The sequence below is a fragment of the Arachis hypogaea genome, chromosome 1 (genome assembly GCF_003086295.3).
Source record: "Arachis hypogaea cultivar Tifrunner chromosome 1, arahy.Tifrunner.gnm2.J5K5, whole genome shotgun sequence".
In the NCBI taxonomy this organism is placed as follows: domain Eukaryota; kingdom Viridiplantae; phylum Streptophyta; class Magnoliopsida; order Fabales; family Fabaceae; genus Arachis; species Arachis hypogaea.
Window position 1 is genome coordinate 75,754,456 of NC_092036.1, and position 16,145 is coordinate 75,770,600.

The following is a 16,145-nucleotide window of genomic DNA, read 5'->3' on the forward strand; positions in this document are numbered from 1 at the left end:
AAACAAATTTTTGATTGAGGATTGTTTGTTGGTTTAGAACTATACTTGCAACGATATTTCATTTGTGAAATTCTATACCATATGAACAATTTTCGCTCATCAAAAACCCCCTCCTTAAAAGCTCTGAAGAAGAATCAGAACATGAATTCTCGGAGGACTTAACCAATTATCCAACATGATGATAATATATCTTCATCATCTGATGAATATTTTGAGCTCAATGTCATCACACAAGAACAAGATCTTCTTTTCGATGCCATAAATGCTATCTCTGACCCTGAAGAGAGAAAGTACTACCTTCAGAAGCTCAAACAAACCTTAGAAACCAAAAATAAATCCAAAACCAAAGCCCTGGTTATCAAAAACAAGTACGACATCAGACCTATTTTCAAAAACTTGAAAAACAAATTTCTAAACCTGTTACTATTCAGGACCTTCAGAATGAGATTAATATTCTCAAGAAAGAAATTTACCTCATCAAACAACAACAACAACACCACCAGAATTGCTTGTCTCATATTTTGGATGAAGATTCTGATAACACTAAGGAAGAACCTCAGAATAATCAAAATCTTCAAAACCAAATTTCCCAAAATGAAGAGGAGGACCAAATTCTCCAACTCTCAAAGGATGATCTAGAAGATGAGATAGCAGAAATTCTGTGGTTAGTCGGTCAATTAATCGTCATGAAATTCTATATCAATATTCGAATTGTCATCTAGGACTTTGTTTTAGAAACTGTAGCCTTGCTCGATGCAGGTGCATATAAAAATTGTATTTTGGAAGGTTTAATCCCAACAAAATATTTTGAAAAAACTGCAGAACGTCAAAGTACAGCTATTGGCAAACGTTTACAAATTAAGTACAGGCTTCTTGAGGCTGTCATCAAAAATGGTCTTTTACAGATAAAAAAAAATCCTTCCTCCTTGTCCAAGATTTAAGAAATCAGGTCATTTTAGGAACACCATTCGTTAGAGCTATTTTTCCTTTAATGATGTCATATGACGGTATCACTACCTATATAGGAGGAACCCCAACAACCTTCCAATTTGTTTCATCTCCTACCCATAAAACCCTTAACCTACTCCAATTCAAAGCTAACCAAATTAACTTCTTGAAGGAAGAAGTTTCCTTCAAAACCATTGAAACCCAGTTACAAAAGCCTCAAATCCAACAAAAGATTAAAACCCTTCTTCAACAAATGCACGAAACAATATGTTCAGAATTGCCTCACGCATTCTAGAATAGAAAACAGCATATTGTGGATCTTCCTTATGAGAAAGACTTTAAAGAAAGCAGATTCCAACAAAGGCCAGACCCATACAAATGAATGCAGAATTTCTCCAATATTGTCAAAAGAAAATTACAGACCTTTTGCACAAAAAGCTTATTCGGCCCAGTAAAAGCCCATGGTCTTGCTCAGCTTTCTATGTCAACAAACAAGCTGAATTGGAAAGAGGCACCCCTAGGTTGGTTATTAATTATAAGCCTCTAAACCAAGCTCTCCACTGGATTAGGTATCCTATCCCAAACAAAAAGGATTTGTTCAATAGACTAAATTTTTAGCAAGCATTTTTTCAAAATTTGATATGAAATCTGGATATTGGCAAATCCAGATTAGCGAGGCTGATAGATACAAAACGGCATTCACAGTACCTTTCGATCAGTACGAATGGAATGTGATGCCTTTTGGCCTAAAAAATGCCCCATCCAAATTCCAAAAAATCATGAATGACATTTTCAATCCCTTTTCCGGCTTTGCCATCGTCTATATAGACGACATGCTAATTTTTTCCCAATCTTTGCATGATCATTTTAAACACGTGAAGACTTTTATGCACACCATCAAGCATAATAGTCTAGCAGTGTCCAAATAAAAAATTAGTTTATTCCAAACTAAAATCTATTTCCTTGGTCACATGATTCACCAAGGAACAATTACACTCATTGACAGGGCTATCCAATTTGCAAATAAATTCCCTGATCACATTTTAGAAAGGAATCAACTCCAAAGGTTCCTTGGCTGCATAAATTATGTAGCAGATTTTATTCCAAATCTAAGCACTCTTATCAAACCTCTCCATGAGCGTCTGGGGAAAACCCCCCTTGGACAGATACCCATACTAAGGTTGTCAAGAAACTCAAACTCATTGTCAAGGAACTCCCTTGTCTTTACCTTCCTATTCCACAGGCTTTCAAAATTGTTGAGACGAATGCTTCAGATCTGGGTTACGGTGGCATCCTAAAGCAAAAACTTAATAATAAAGAATGTATCATTACATTTACATCAAAACATTGGAATACCTCCAACAAAATTATTCAACCATAAAAAAAGAGGTTTTAGAAATTTTTTGTGTATTTCAAAATTCCAATATGATTTATTAAACCAAAAATTTTTAGTCAGAGTAGATTGTAAATCTGCCAAAGACATTTTGCAAAAAGATGTAAAAAACCTTGCATCTAAACACATTTTTGCCCATTGGCAAGCAATTTTAAGCATTTTTTATTTCAAAATTGAGTACATTCAAGGAATCTCAAACTCTCTCCTTGATTACCTTACCCGTGAATATTTGCAGGGAAAGCCGCTGCATGCCTAAAAGGGCAATATTAATCTCTGTATGAAGCAGAGGCATCCGCCTAACCCTACCAGGGCCAAGTAAAAAATCAGGGTCAAGCACCCCAACTGGGTCATCTACCCAACAACCTACCCTAAAAACCCAAGAGCCAACTGAGTCATCTACTCATATCACAAAAAATAGTTGCATCATCTACTCAACCTCCAAGTAACCAAATAGCAAAACAAACAAAGGCAGACTATGCTCTCCCAATCCAAACCTTGTTGGCCTTACAGGATGTAGGCATTATAAAACATCACAAAAAATCCTAGGCTGATATATGTGACAGCTCAGATGATGATGAAATAGACCTAACCAAACTTTTGTCACAAGTAGCAGCCCAAAAAACCATATGTAATAACCCAAAAGGAAAAACAATCACCCAAATAAAATTACCCTAATCAATTTAGATCCAATCCCTAAACACCCAACCATAACAACAATCCACATATATTTCAAAAAACAAATTCTCATCTATCCTTTTAATGGAATCCGGATTCTGGGAAAAATCACCTTTTAAGGTAATCCCTAAAGTCTTTCCACAAGGATTCCATTTTAGACCAACAGCCATAAACAAAACCAAACAGTTTTATGAATTCATACTAGTGGATTCAGATTCAGTCTCGGTAAAACACTACAAAGATCCCAAAGATGCCGCCAACATAACCCATTCAACCATTCAAATTTTAAAAGTACTCACCCCTACTCAATTTGGAAAAAACCCAAACAATACTAAGAAATTTTGCCAATCTTTTGACCTAATAGGATATTCTTATTGGGATTATGTGGACGCTTGGACAAGAGTATTTTGGTTACAAAATAATCAGAATAGACATTACTGGCCCATTTACTTCAAGAAAAATGCCAATTATCATTTCCCAAATTGGTTTACCCAATGGTGGAATTATTTTGGCCATTACAGAGATCTTGCCCCCACCTGCTGATGAGGGGTTCAAAATTTTCACCAAAAAATTTGACCAACAGGAAACAAGCATCTCCGCAGATCTTCAATTTTTCTCAACATTTTCACTGGCCTGGGTATTCTCATGGCAATACAGTTATGACAAACAGGAGCACCCAAAGGCACCACTAATGCTTCAAAGAAATGCTTATGTTCAATGGTGGTCTCAGTTTGATGCAACCATAGCTCACCCAGACAAAGTTCAAAAATGGTTCAACGAACACCCTAAGTTCACCAAGCCATTTGATCATGAAGAATAAATATTTCTCAACCAGAAAGCACAAATTGCTGCATCCCTAGGAGGAGCCCAATCAAAAGAAACATTAGCAAAACATCTCCAACGAATCATGCTGATGATCGAAGAAGATAAAGCACACAAAGAAGACCCTACTTCTTCAGCAGAATCCTCAAATGATTATAATAAAAACGAAGACGATTGTTTCGGAATCAACCTAGGAGAAGATTAGATAAGCATGTCAAAATTTATGTAATTTAAAAAAAAAACCAAAAAAGTGTATGAACATGTACTGTAGAAATAGTACTGGTTAACATAACATGTATTGTAGAAACAATAGAATCTAGGTCTATAAAAGGAAACCTCAGCAACATTCTAAAGTAGAGTTTTTAGAAACACAATATTAGAGAGAGAAGTTAGAGAGAGAGGCTCTGAGAATCCTTTGTAAGCCTTTTACTCCTTCTTTCTTCAAATTTTCTTCAATATAATCCAATAAAGTTTTTTCACTTCTTCAATTTCGTGTTTTCATTTTAAGTCTTCTGCATCTGCATATGTGTGCGGACTACCGCCACATCTAACTTCATACTAACTTGTATATGCGTGCGGACTACTGCCGCATCTAACTTCATATTTACTTCCTTATCTCTGCATCTGCATTCATATAACTAAACAATATTAATATTATATTCTCAATAAGCAGTATTTTTCATTAATAAATAACTCTAATAGGATATATATATATATATATATATATATATATATATATATACACACACACACACACACACACACATAATAATAGTTGAAAAGAATTTTATAACAAGGAGCTTTTGAAGGTAAGTCTAGAACAAAAGTCGTAACACTCACGTCAATAAAAAACTTACGTACGAAGAAACGTAAGACATATGGATATGAATAATAAAAAATGAGTGACAAAGATACAAATATTCAAGTTATAGGCTCAACTTGCGAAGCCAAGGTTGGTTGGAGAATATTTACATAAGTATATAAAAGATAAATCCAAAAGGCCCAAAAGACAGCTTACAGAACCTGTTTCTCTAAATCAACCTCTAGGAGGGACAAATCATGACGTATACATAGTGGAAAGATAAATGTCTCCATATATATACAACATAACTAAAACATAAAACCCAAAACACAAGAATCCTTCTGATAAACCCCAATTTTGTGGTTTATCTTGTGTTAAATTCAAGGGATTTCTATTTTCTTTTAATGCAATTTTATGTTTTCATGTCTTTTTAAGTTTATCTTCATTACAATTGTTGATTCTTGTTTGTGTTAGTTATGGGTTTTATTAATTCTTGCAATTTATAATGTTTACGTTTCTTGCACACAAGGTGTTTGATAAAATGCCTTCACTAGTTTTAGAGTAGTTTTCTTTACTCTTAGCCTAGGCTAAGGGAATTGAGTGACCTTGAGTCGTTGGGTCTCATTGAATTGGTGATTTGAGAAGCCTTAGTGGTCAATTTGATAACCATTGACGCTAACCTACTACTAAGTGATGAACGGATAATTTATACGCTTTTTGGCATTGTTTTTAGGAAGTTTTTAGTAGGTTCTAGCTACTATTTAGTATATTTTTATTAGTTTTTAGGCAAAATTCATATTTCTGGACTTTACTATGAGTTTGTGTGTTTTTCTATAATTTCAGGTATTTTCTGGCTAAAATTGAGGGAGTTGAGCAAAAATCTGATTCAGGATGAAAAAGGACTGCTGATGCTGTTGGATTCTGACCTCCCTGCACTCGGAATGGATTTTTTGACGGCATGAGTCTCTAAACTCCATTGTTGGGGGTGAGGAGCTCTGCAACTTCTCGATGACTTAATGCAATTATTTCTGTTTTCCATTCAAACATGCTTGCTCCTATCTAAGATGTTCATTCGTGCTTCACTATGAAGAAGGTGATGATCCGTGACACTCATCACCTTCCTCAATTCATGAATGTGTTCCTGACAACCACCTCCATTCTACATTAGATTGAATAAGTATCTCTTAGATTCCTTAATTAGAATCTTCGTGGTATAAGCTAGAATCCATTGGCAGCATCCTTGAGAATCCGGAAAGTCTAAACCTTGTCTGTGGTATTCTGAGTAGGATTCTGGGATTGGATGGAGAATTGATGGCGTCATTCATGAGAATCCAGAAAGTCTAAACCTTGTCTGTGGTATTCCGAGTAGGATTCAGGGATTGAATGACTGTGAGGAGCTTCAAATTCGCAATTGTTGGGCGTGATGACAAATGCAAAAGAATCAATGGATTCTATTCCGACATGATCGAGAACCGACAGATGATTAGCCGTGCTGTGACAGAGCATTTGGACCTTTTTCACTGAGAGGATGGGATGTAGCCATTGACAACAGTGATGCCCTACATACAACTTGCCATGGAAAGGAGTAAGAAGGATTGAAAGAAGGCAGTAGGAAAGCAGAGATGTCAGGGATAAAGCATCTCCATGCACTTGTCCGAAATTCTTACCAATGATTTACATAAGTATTTCTATCTTTATTTTCTGTTTATTTATTATTATTATTATTTGAAAACTCCATAATCATTTATTATCCGCCTAACTGAGATTTACAAGATGACCATAGCTTGCTTCATACCAATAATCTTCGTGGGATCGACCCTTACTCACGTAAGGTTTATTACTTGGACGACCCAGTGCACTTGCTGGTTAGTTGTGTGGAGTTGTGAAGAAAGTGCTGAGTTATAAACGCGCATACCAAGTTGAATGCCATTATTAGAGATCACAATTTCGTGCACCAAGTTTTTGGCGCCGTTGCCGGGGATTGTTCGAGTTTGGACAACTGACGGTTCATCTTGTTGCTCAGATTAGGTAATTTTCTTTTTTTGTTTTATTTTCAAAAAATTTTCAAAAATTTTTCAAAAATTTATCACCTGTTTTCAAAAATTTTCAAAGTTTTTAAGAATGAATTCTAGAGTTTCATGTAACATGTTGAAAGCCTGGTTGGCTGTAAAGCCATGTCTAATTCCTAGACCGAAGCTTTAGACTAACATTATATGATTCCTGAAATTCTGATTGAGGACTTTGGATTCATTACTTCCTTTTTCCAAAATATGTTTTCGAAAAATATAAAATAAAATCCAAAAAAAATTAAAATCATAAAAATAAAAAATATTTTGTGTTTCTTGTTTGAGTCTAGTGTCAAGTTTTAAGTTTGGTGTCAATTGCATGTTTTAAAAATTCATGCATTTTTCGAAAATTCATCCATGATGTTCTTCATGATCTTCAAGTTATTCTTGGTAAGTCTTCTTGTTTGATCTTGATGTTTTTTGTTTTGTGTCTTTTGTTGTTTTTCATGTGCATTTTTGCATTCATAGTGTCCAAGCATTAAAGATTTCTAAGTTTGGTGTCTTGCATGTCTTTCTTTGCATCAAAAATTTTTCAAAAATATGTTATTGATGTTCATCATGATCTTCAAAGTGTTCTTGGTGTTCATCTTGACATTCATAGTGTTCTTGCATGCATTCTTTGTTTTGATCCAAAAGGAAAAGAGAAAAACATAAAAATGACATTTTAATTTTTTTCTCTCTCTCATCATTAAAAATTCAAAAATCAAAAAAATATATTTTCCTTATTTCTCTCAAAATTTCGAAAATTTGAGTTGACTTAGTCAAAAAATTTTAAAATAAGTTTTTTTCTTATAAGTCAAGTCAAATTTTCAATTTTAAAAAAATCTTATCTTTTCAAAACTTTTTCAAAAATCAAATCTTTTTCATTTTTTTATTATTTTCAAAAATTTTAAAATTATTTTCAAAATCTTTTTCTTAATTTTATTTCACATTTTCGAAACTTAACTAATAAGTAATGTGATTGATTCAAAAATTTGAAGTTTGTTACTTTTTTGTTAAGAAAGGTTCAATCTTTAAATTCTAGAATAATATCTTTTAGTTTCTTGTTAGTCAAGCAATTAAATTTTAATTTTAAAAAAAAAATCAATTCTTTTTCAAAATATCTTTTTTTTATCATATCTTTTTCAAAATTTTATCTTTTTCAAAAATTTGATTTCAAAATGTCTTCTTATCTTCTTATCTTTTCAAAATTGATTTTCAAATCTTTTTTAAACAAACCAATTAACTTTTGTTTATTTTTTTTTATCTTTTTCAAAACCACCTAACTAGTTTTAGCTCTCTAATTTTCGAAAATTACCTCCCTCTTTTTCAAAATTCTTTTAATTAACTAATTGTTTTAAATTTTAATTTTAATTTTATTTCTTCCTTTAATTTTTGAAAATCACTAACTTATTTTTCAAAATTAATTTTCGAATTCTCCCCCTCTCATCTTCTTCTATTTATTTATATATTTACTAACACTTCTTCTCATCTCAAGAAACTGAACCTATCTTCACCCTTGTGTTTGGATTCTTACCTTTTCCTTCTTCGATTCCTTTCTTTTTCTACTAACATAAAGGAATCTCTCTACTGTGGTAAAGAGGATCCCTACTATTATTTTCTGTTCCCTTCTTTTTCATATGAGCAGGAGCAAGAACAAGAACATTCTTATTGAGGCAGATCCTGAACCTGAAAGGACTCTGAAGAGGAAATTAAGAGAAGCTAAATTACAACAATCCAAAGACAACCTTACAGAAATTTTCGAAAAGGAAGAAGAGATGGCAGCCGAAAATAATCATGCAAGAAGGATGCTTGGTGATTATACTACACCTACTTCCAAGTTTGATGGAAGAAGCATCTCAATCCCTGCTATTAGAGCAAATAACTTTGAGCTAAAACCTCAACTAGTTGCTCTACTGCAACAGAACTGCAAGTTCCATGGACTTCCATCAGAAGATCCTTACCAGTTTTTAACTGAGTTCTTGCAGATCTGTGAGGCTGTTAAGACTAATGGAGTAGATCCTGAAGTCTACAGGCTCATGCTTTTCCCCTTTGCCGTAAGAGATAGAGCTAGAATATGGCTGGATTCACAACCTAAAGATAGTATGGACTCATGAGATAAGCTGGTCGCGGCCTTCTTGGCTAAGTTCTTTCCTCCTCAAAAGCTGAGCAAGCTTACAATGGATGTTCAAACCTTCAAACAAAAAGATGGTGAATCCCTCTATGAAGCTTGGGAAAGATACAAGCAGATGACCAAAAGGTGTCCTTCTGACATGCTTTTTGAATGGACCATTTTGGATATATTCTATTATGGCCTATCTGAATTCTCTAAGATGTCACTGGACCATTTTGCAGGTGGATCAACTCACCTAAAGAAAACGCCTGCAGAAGCTCAAGAACTCATTGACATGGTTACAAATAACCAATTCATGTATACTTCTGAGAGGAATTCCGTGAGTAATGGGACGCCTCAAAGGAAGGGAGTTCTTGAAATTGATGATCTGAATTCCATATTGGCTCAGAACAAAATGTTGACTCAGCAAGTCAACATGATTTCTCAAAGTCTGAATGGATGGCAAAATGCATCCAACAGTACTAAAGAGGCATCTTCTGAAGAAGAAGCTTATGATCCTGAGAACCCTGCAATAGCAGAGGTAAATTACATGGGTGAACCTTATGGAAACACCTATAATTCATCATGGAGAAATCATCCAAATTTCTCATGGAATGATCAACAAAAGCCTCAATAAGGCTTTAATAATGGTGGAAAAAATAGGCTCAGCAATAGCAAGCCTTATCTATCATCTTCTCAGCAACAGACAGAGAATTCTTAGCAGAGCACCTCTAACTTAGCAAACATAGTCTCTGATCTATCTAAGGCCACTTTAAGTTTCATAAGTGAAACAAGATCCTCCATTAGAGACTTGGAGGCACAAGTGGGCCAGCTGAGTAAGAAAATCACTGAAACACCTCCTAGTGCTCTCCCAAGCAACACTAAAGAGAATCCAAAAAGAGAGTGCAAGGCCATTGACATAATCAACATGGCCGAACCTAGAGAGGAAGGAGAGGACGTGAATCCCAATGAGGAAGACCTCATGGGACGTCTCTCAAGCAAGAAGGAGTTCACTATTGAGGACCTAAAGGAATCTGAGGCTCATATAGAGACCATAGAGATTCCATTAAACCTCTGTCTGCCATTCATGAGCTCTGAAAACTATTCTTCCTCTGAAGAGGATGAAGATATAACTGGAGAGCAAGTTGCTCAATATCTAGGAGCCATCATGAAGCTGAATGCCAAATTATTTGGTAATGAGACTTGGGAAGGTGAACCTCCCTTGCTCATTAATGAACTAGATACATGGATTCAGCAAACCTTACCTCAAAAGAGACAAGATCCTGGCAAATTCTTAATACCTTGTACCATAGGCACCATGACCTTTGAAAAGGCTCTGTGTGACCTGGGGTCAGGCATAAATCTTATGCCACTCTCTATAATGGAGAAGCTGGGGATCATTGAGGTACAGCCTACCATATTCTCACTACAGATGGCAGACAAGTCAATAAGACAAGCTTATGGATTAGTAGAGGACGTGTTAGTGAAGGTTGAAGGCCTTTACATCCCTGCTGATTTCATAATCCTAGACACTAGGAAGGAGGAGGATGAATGCATCATCCTTGGAAGACTTTTCCTAGCCACAGTAGGAGCTGTGATTGATGTTGACAGAGGAGAATTAGTCCTTCAATTGAATGAGGACTACCTTGTGTTTAAGATCCAAGGGTGTTTGATAAACACATATTTCATGAGTTCTTTTGTGCTTAATTTGAGTGATTTATTCAATCCTTCACCTACTTATTCACATTAATTGCATGATTTTACTTTCCCTTCCTTATTATGTCATATTGTGAAAAACATGTTTCCTAAGCTTTAAAATTAATTGTTTTAATTACCTTTATTTCCATTCGATGCCATGATTAGTGTGTTGAGTAGTCTCAGGTTTTCTAAGGCTGAATGACTTAAGGGATGAAAAAGGAAACATACAAAAATGGAAGGAGAAGGCAAAATGGAGCTTTAAGGAAACTGGTATCCACGCGATCGCATGGACGACGCGATTGCGTGCCAGAAGCGAAGAAGCAGCGACGCGGCCGCATGACTGACGCGACCGCGCGCCTCAAGTAGAACACCCACGACGCGGACGCATGACCGACGCGACCGCATGGCAAGGAAAAGCTCTAGACGACGCGACCGCGTGACCCACGCGGACACGTGACAGAGGCCACGTATCAGAATTCACAGAATACGCCTCCAGCGATTTCTGAAGCCCTTTTTGGCCCAGATCCAAGCACAGACAGCATAGATCAGAGGTTAAAAGTGGAGGAATGCATCCATTCAGGGAGAGCTCGCCAATTTCTAGTTTTCATGATTTAGATTTAGTTTAGAGAGAGATTCTCTCTCTCTCTTTAGGATTTAGGATTTCTTCTTGTTTTGAGAGTAACTCTGGATCCAGGTTTAATGTTCTTTTATTTTCAGTTTACTTTTATTTATTTATTTGCTTTTAATATTTGAATTGATTTATGAATTATTCCATGTTACAGATCTCTATTTTGAATTAATGATATTTGAAGTATTTTCAGTTAAGATTGTTCTCTTTGATTTAAGTTACTATTGCCTTCCATCTAAGGTCACCTCTATTTTTCTAGCAATTTTACTTTTTCCCCTTTTGGTTTTGGTTAAGAAATCAGTAACTCAACATATTTGATAATCGTTATCTTGCTAATTGAGCTGAACTTAAGTAATCCCAACCTTTTCTTAGAAAATAAATAGGATTCAAAGTTCAATTTAATTAGTCCCTTGACTTTCCTTTGCTTTAGTAAAGGTTGACCAAGTGGAGTTTAAATTCAACTTTCCTTATAGTTGAGAGAGATAACTACGTTGGACCTACAATTTCTCATACCTTGCCCAAAAGTTTGCTTTACAGTATTTATTCATTTTTAATTGCCATTTAAATTATTTGTCATATAACATATTCCCACCTTACTTCCAAAACCCCAATTTACAAACTCATAACCAATAATAAGAACATACGTTTCTCGCAGTTCCTTGAGAAGACGACCCGAGGTTTAATACTCGGTTATCAATTTTAAAAGGGGTTTGTTACTTGTGACAACCAAAACGTTTGTATGAAGGGATTTCTGTCGGTTTAGAGACTATATCTACAACGTGACTGTTTTTATGAAATTCTTTACTGGCAAAAATCCTAACGTCAGTGTTCCTCTGCAACCATGTAGAGGATGCATGAAAAGCTTCTCACAGTACAGAGTCAAACAGAGCCCCCACAATGAAACTCTAAGTTTGGTGTTGGGAGGCCACAACCAAACTCTAAGTTTAGTGTTGGGAGTCTACAACATTGACCTGATCACCTATGAGGCTCCATGAGAGCCCACTGTCAAGCTATTGACATTAAAGAAGCGCTTATTGGGAGGCAACACAACTTTTATTTATCTAATTCTATTTTTATTTTTATTTTTCTTTTATGTTTTATTAGGTTTATGATCATGTGGAGTCACAAAATAAATGCTAAAATTAAAAACAGAATCAAAAATAGCAGAAGAAAAAGCACACCCTAGAGGAAGGGCTTACTAGCGTTTAAACGCCAATAAGGAGCATCTGGCTGGCATTCAACGCCAGAACAGAGCATGAATCTGGCATTGAATGCCAGAAACAAGCAGCATCCTTAGGAATACACCCTAAGGAGAGCTAGCGCTGAACGCCAGAAACAAGCATGGAACTGGCGTTCAACACCAGAAACATGCTGCAAATGGGTGTTGAATGCCCAAAACAAGCATGAAGCTGGCGTTCAACGCCAGAAACAAGCATCAATCTGGCGTTAAACGCCAGGATTGCATGCAGAGGGCATTTTACACGCCTCATTGGTGCAGGAATGATAATCCTTGACACCTCAGGATCTATGGACCCCATAGGATCCCCACCTACCTCAATTCACCTTCTCTCCTCTTCACACAATCCAATAACACTCTTCCCCAAAACTCTTTACCAATTACCTCAATCTCTCTTCCCCATCACCTCTTCACCACTCACATCCATCCACTCTTCCCCATAAACTCCACCTACCTTCAAAATTCAAAATCCCTTTTCCCACCCAACCCACCCAATATGGCCGAACCTTAACCCCTCTCCCTCCACTATATAAACCCCTCCGTTCTTCTTTATTTTCACACAACACAACCCTCTCTTCTCCTTCTTGGCCAAAACACTAACCTCTCTCCCTCTCCTCCATATCTTCTTCTTCATATATTCTTTCTTCTCTTGCTCGAAGGCGAGCAATATTCTAAGTTTGGTGTGGTAAAAGCTTAACATTTTTGTTTTTCCATAAACATTGGTGGCACCTAAGGCCGGAGAAACCTCTAGAAAAGGGAAAGTGAAGACAAAAGCTTCCACCTCCGAGTCATAGGAGATGGAGAGATTCATCTCCAAAGCCCATCAAGACCACTTCAATGAAGTTGTGGCCAAGAAGAAGGTGATCCCCAAGGTCCCTTTCAAACTCAATAAAAATGAGTATCCGGAGATCCGACATGAGATCCAAAGAAGAGGTTGGGAAGTTCTGACCAACCCCATTCAACAAGTCAGAATCTTAATGGTTCAAGAGTTCTATGCCAATGCATGGATCACTGGGAACCAGGATCAAAGTGTGAACCCGAATCCAAAGAACTATCTTACAATAGTTCGGGGGAAATAATTAGATTTTAGTCCGGAAAATGTGAGATTGGCGTTCAACTTGCCCATGATGCAAGGAGATGCACGCCCCTACACTAGAAGGGTCAACTTTGATTAAAGGTTGGATCAAGTCCTTATGGACATATGTGTGGAAGGAGCTCAATGGAAAAGAGACTCCAAAGGCAAGCCGGTTCAATTAAGAAGACTGGACCTCAAGCCTGTGGCTAGAGGATGGTTGGAGTTCATCCAACGCTCCACCATCCCCACTAGCAACTGATCCGAAGTTACTGTGGATCGGGCCATCATGATTCATAGCATCATGAATCGAGAGGAAGTAGAAGTTCATGAAGTCATCTCCCTTGAATTCTACAAAATAGCCGAAAAGCCCTCCACCATGGCAAGGCTAGCTTTTCCTCATCTTATTTGCCATCTATGTTACTCAGCTGGAGTTATCATAGAAGGAGACATCCCCATTGAGGAGGATAAGCCCATCACTAAGAAGAGGATGGAGCAAACAAGAGAGCCCACTCATGGATCCCAAGAGACGCATGAGGAAGCTCATCACCAAGAAATCCCGGAGATGCCTCAAGGGATGCACTTTTCTCCCAACAATTATTGGGAACAACTCAACACTTCTCTAGAAGACTTGAGTTACAATATGGATCTATGGATCAATTAAGGGTGGAACATCAATAGCACTCCATCATTCTCCATGAAATTAGAGAAGATCAAAGAGCAATGAGGGAGGAGCAACAAAGGCAAGGAAGAGACATAGAAGAGCTCAAGGACATCATTGGTTCTTCAAGAAGAAAGCGCCACCATCACTGAGGTGGACTCATTCATCGTTCTTATTTCCCTATTTTTCGGTTTTTATGCTATATGTTTGTTTATGTTTTGTGTCTTTACTTCATGATCCTTAGTATGTAGTAACTATGTCTTGAGGCTATGAATAATTTCATGAATCTTTCACCTCTCTTAAATGAAAAAACGTTCCTAATTCAAAAGAACAAGAAGTACATGAGTTTTGAATTCATCCTTGAAATTAGTTTAATTATATTGATGTGGTGACAATACTTTTTATTTTCTGAATGAATGCTTTAACAATGCATATTTTTGATCTTGTTGTTTATGAATGTTAAAATTGTTGGCTCTTGAAAGAATGATGAACAAAGAGAAATATTATTGATAATCTGAAAAATCATTAAATTGATTCTTGAAGCAAGAAAATGCAGTGAATAGAAAAAGCTTGTGAAAAAAAATTTTGGCAAAAAAAATAGAAAGAAAAAGAAAAAGCAAGCAGAAAAAGCCAATAGCCCTTAAAACCAAAAGGCAAGGGTAAAAAGGATCCAAGGATTTGAGCATCAATGGATAGGAGGGCCCAAGGAAATAAAATCCAGGCCTAAGCGGCTAAATCAAGCTGTCCCTAACCATGTGCTTGTGGCATGCAGGTCCAAGTGAAAAGCTTGAAACTGAGTGGTTAAAGTCGTGATCCAAAGCATAAAGAGTGTGCTTAAGAGCTCTGGACACCTCTAACTGGGGACTTTAGTAAAGCTGAGTCATAATCTGAAAAGGTTCACCTAGTCATGTGTCTGTGGCATTTATGTATCTGGTGGTAATACTGGAAAACAAAGTGCTTAGGGCCACGGCCAAGACTCATAAAGGTAGCTGTGTTCAAGAATCAACAAACTTAACTAGGAGAATCAATAACACTATCTGAAATTCTAAGTTCCTAGAGATGCCAATCATTCTAAAATTCAAAGGAAAAAGTGAAATGCCAAAACTGTTTAGAAGCAAAAAGCTACAAGTCTCGCTCATCTAATTAGAACTAATATTCATTGATATTTTGGGATTTATAGTATGTTCTCTTCTTTTTATCCTATTTGATTTTCAGTTGCTTGGGGACAAGCAACAATTTACGTTTGGTGTTGTGATGAGCGGATAATTTATACGCTTTTTGGCATTGTTTTTAGGTAGTTTTTAGTAGGATCTAGCTACTTTTAGGGATATTTTCATTAATTTTTATGCTAAATTCACATTTCTGGACTTTATTATGAGTTTGTGTGTTTTTCTGTTATTTCAGGTATTTTCTGGCTGAAATTGAGGGACTTGAGCAAAACTCTGATAAAAGGCTATCAAAGAATTGCAGAACTCCAAATGACGCGCTCTCAACAGCGTTGGAAAGTAGACATCCAGAGCTTTCCAGAAATATATAATAGTCCATACATTATTCGAGATTAGACGACGCAAACTGGCGCTCAACGCCAGTTCCATGCTGCATTCTGGAGTCAAACGCCAGAAACACGTCACGAACCAGAGTTGAACGCCAAAAACACGTTACAACTTGGCTTTCAACTCCAAAAGAAGCCTCTGCACGTGTAAAGATCAAGCTCAGCCCAAGCACACACCAAGTGGGCCCTGGAAGTGGATTTCTGCATCAATTACTTACTTCTGTAAATCCTAGTAGCTAGTCTAGTATAAATAGGACATTTTACTATTGTATTAGACGTCTTTTGACCACATCTTTGGATGCCTAGTCCTCAGACCAGGTCCTTTTCCCTATTTTTGAATTCATATGTCATTTGTGGAGGCTGGCCATTTGGCTATGCTTGGACCTTCATCACTTATGTATTTTAAACGGTGGAGTTTCAACATACCATAGATTAAGGGTGTGGAGCTCTGCTGTACCTCGAGTTTTAATGCAATTACTACTATTTTCTATTCAATTCA

The 16,145-nt window shown here is 36.5% G+C and overlaps 1 non-coding gene across 1 annotated transcript; it reads right to left on the reverse strand.

The window, feature by feature from the left end:
* Nucleotides 1–8,856: 8,856 nt before the first annotated feature.
* Nucleotides 8,857–8,964, reverse strand: LOC112712631 (small nucleolar RNA R71). Its single transcript, XR_003157860.1, has one exon. It is a non-coding gene; the product is annotated as a small nucleolar RNA R71 (small nucleolar RNA).
* Nucleotides 8,965–16,145: the final 7,181 nt, after the last annotated feature.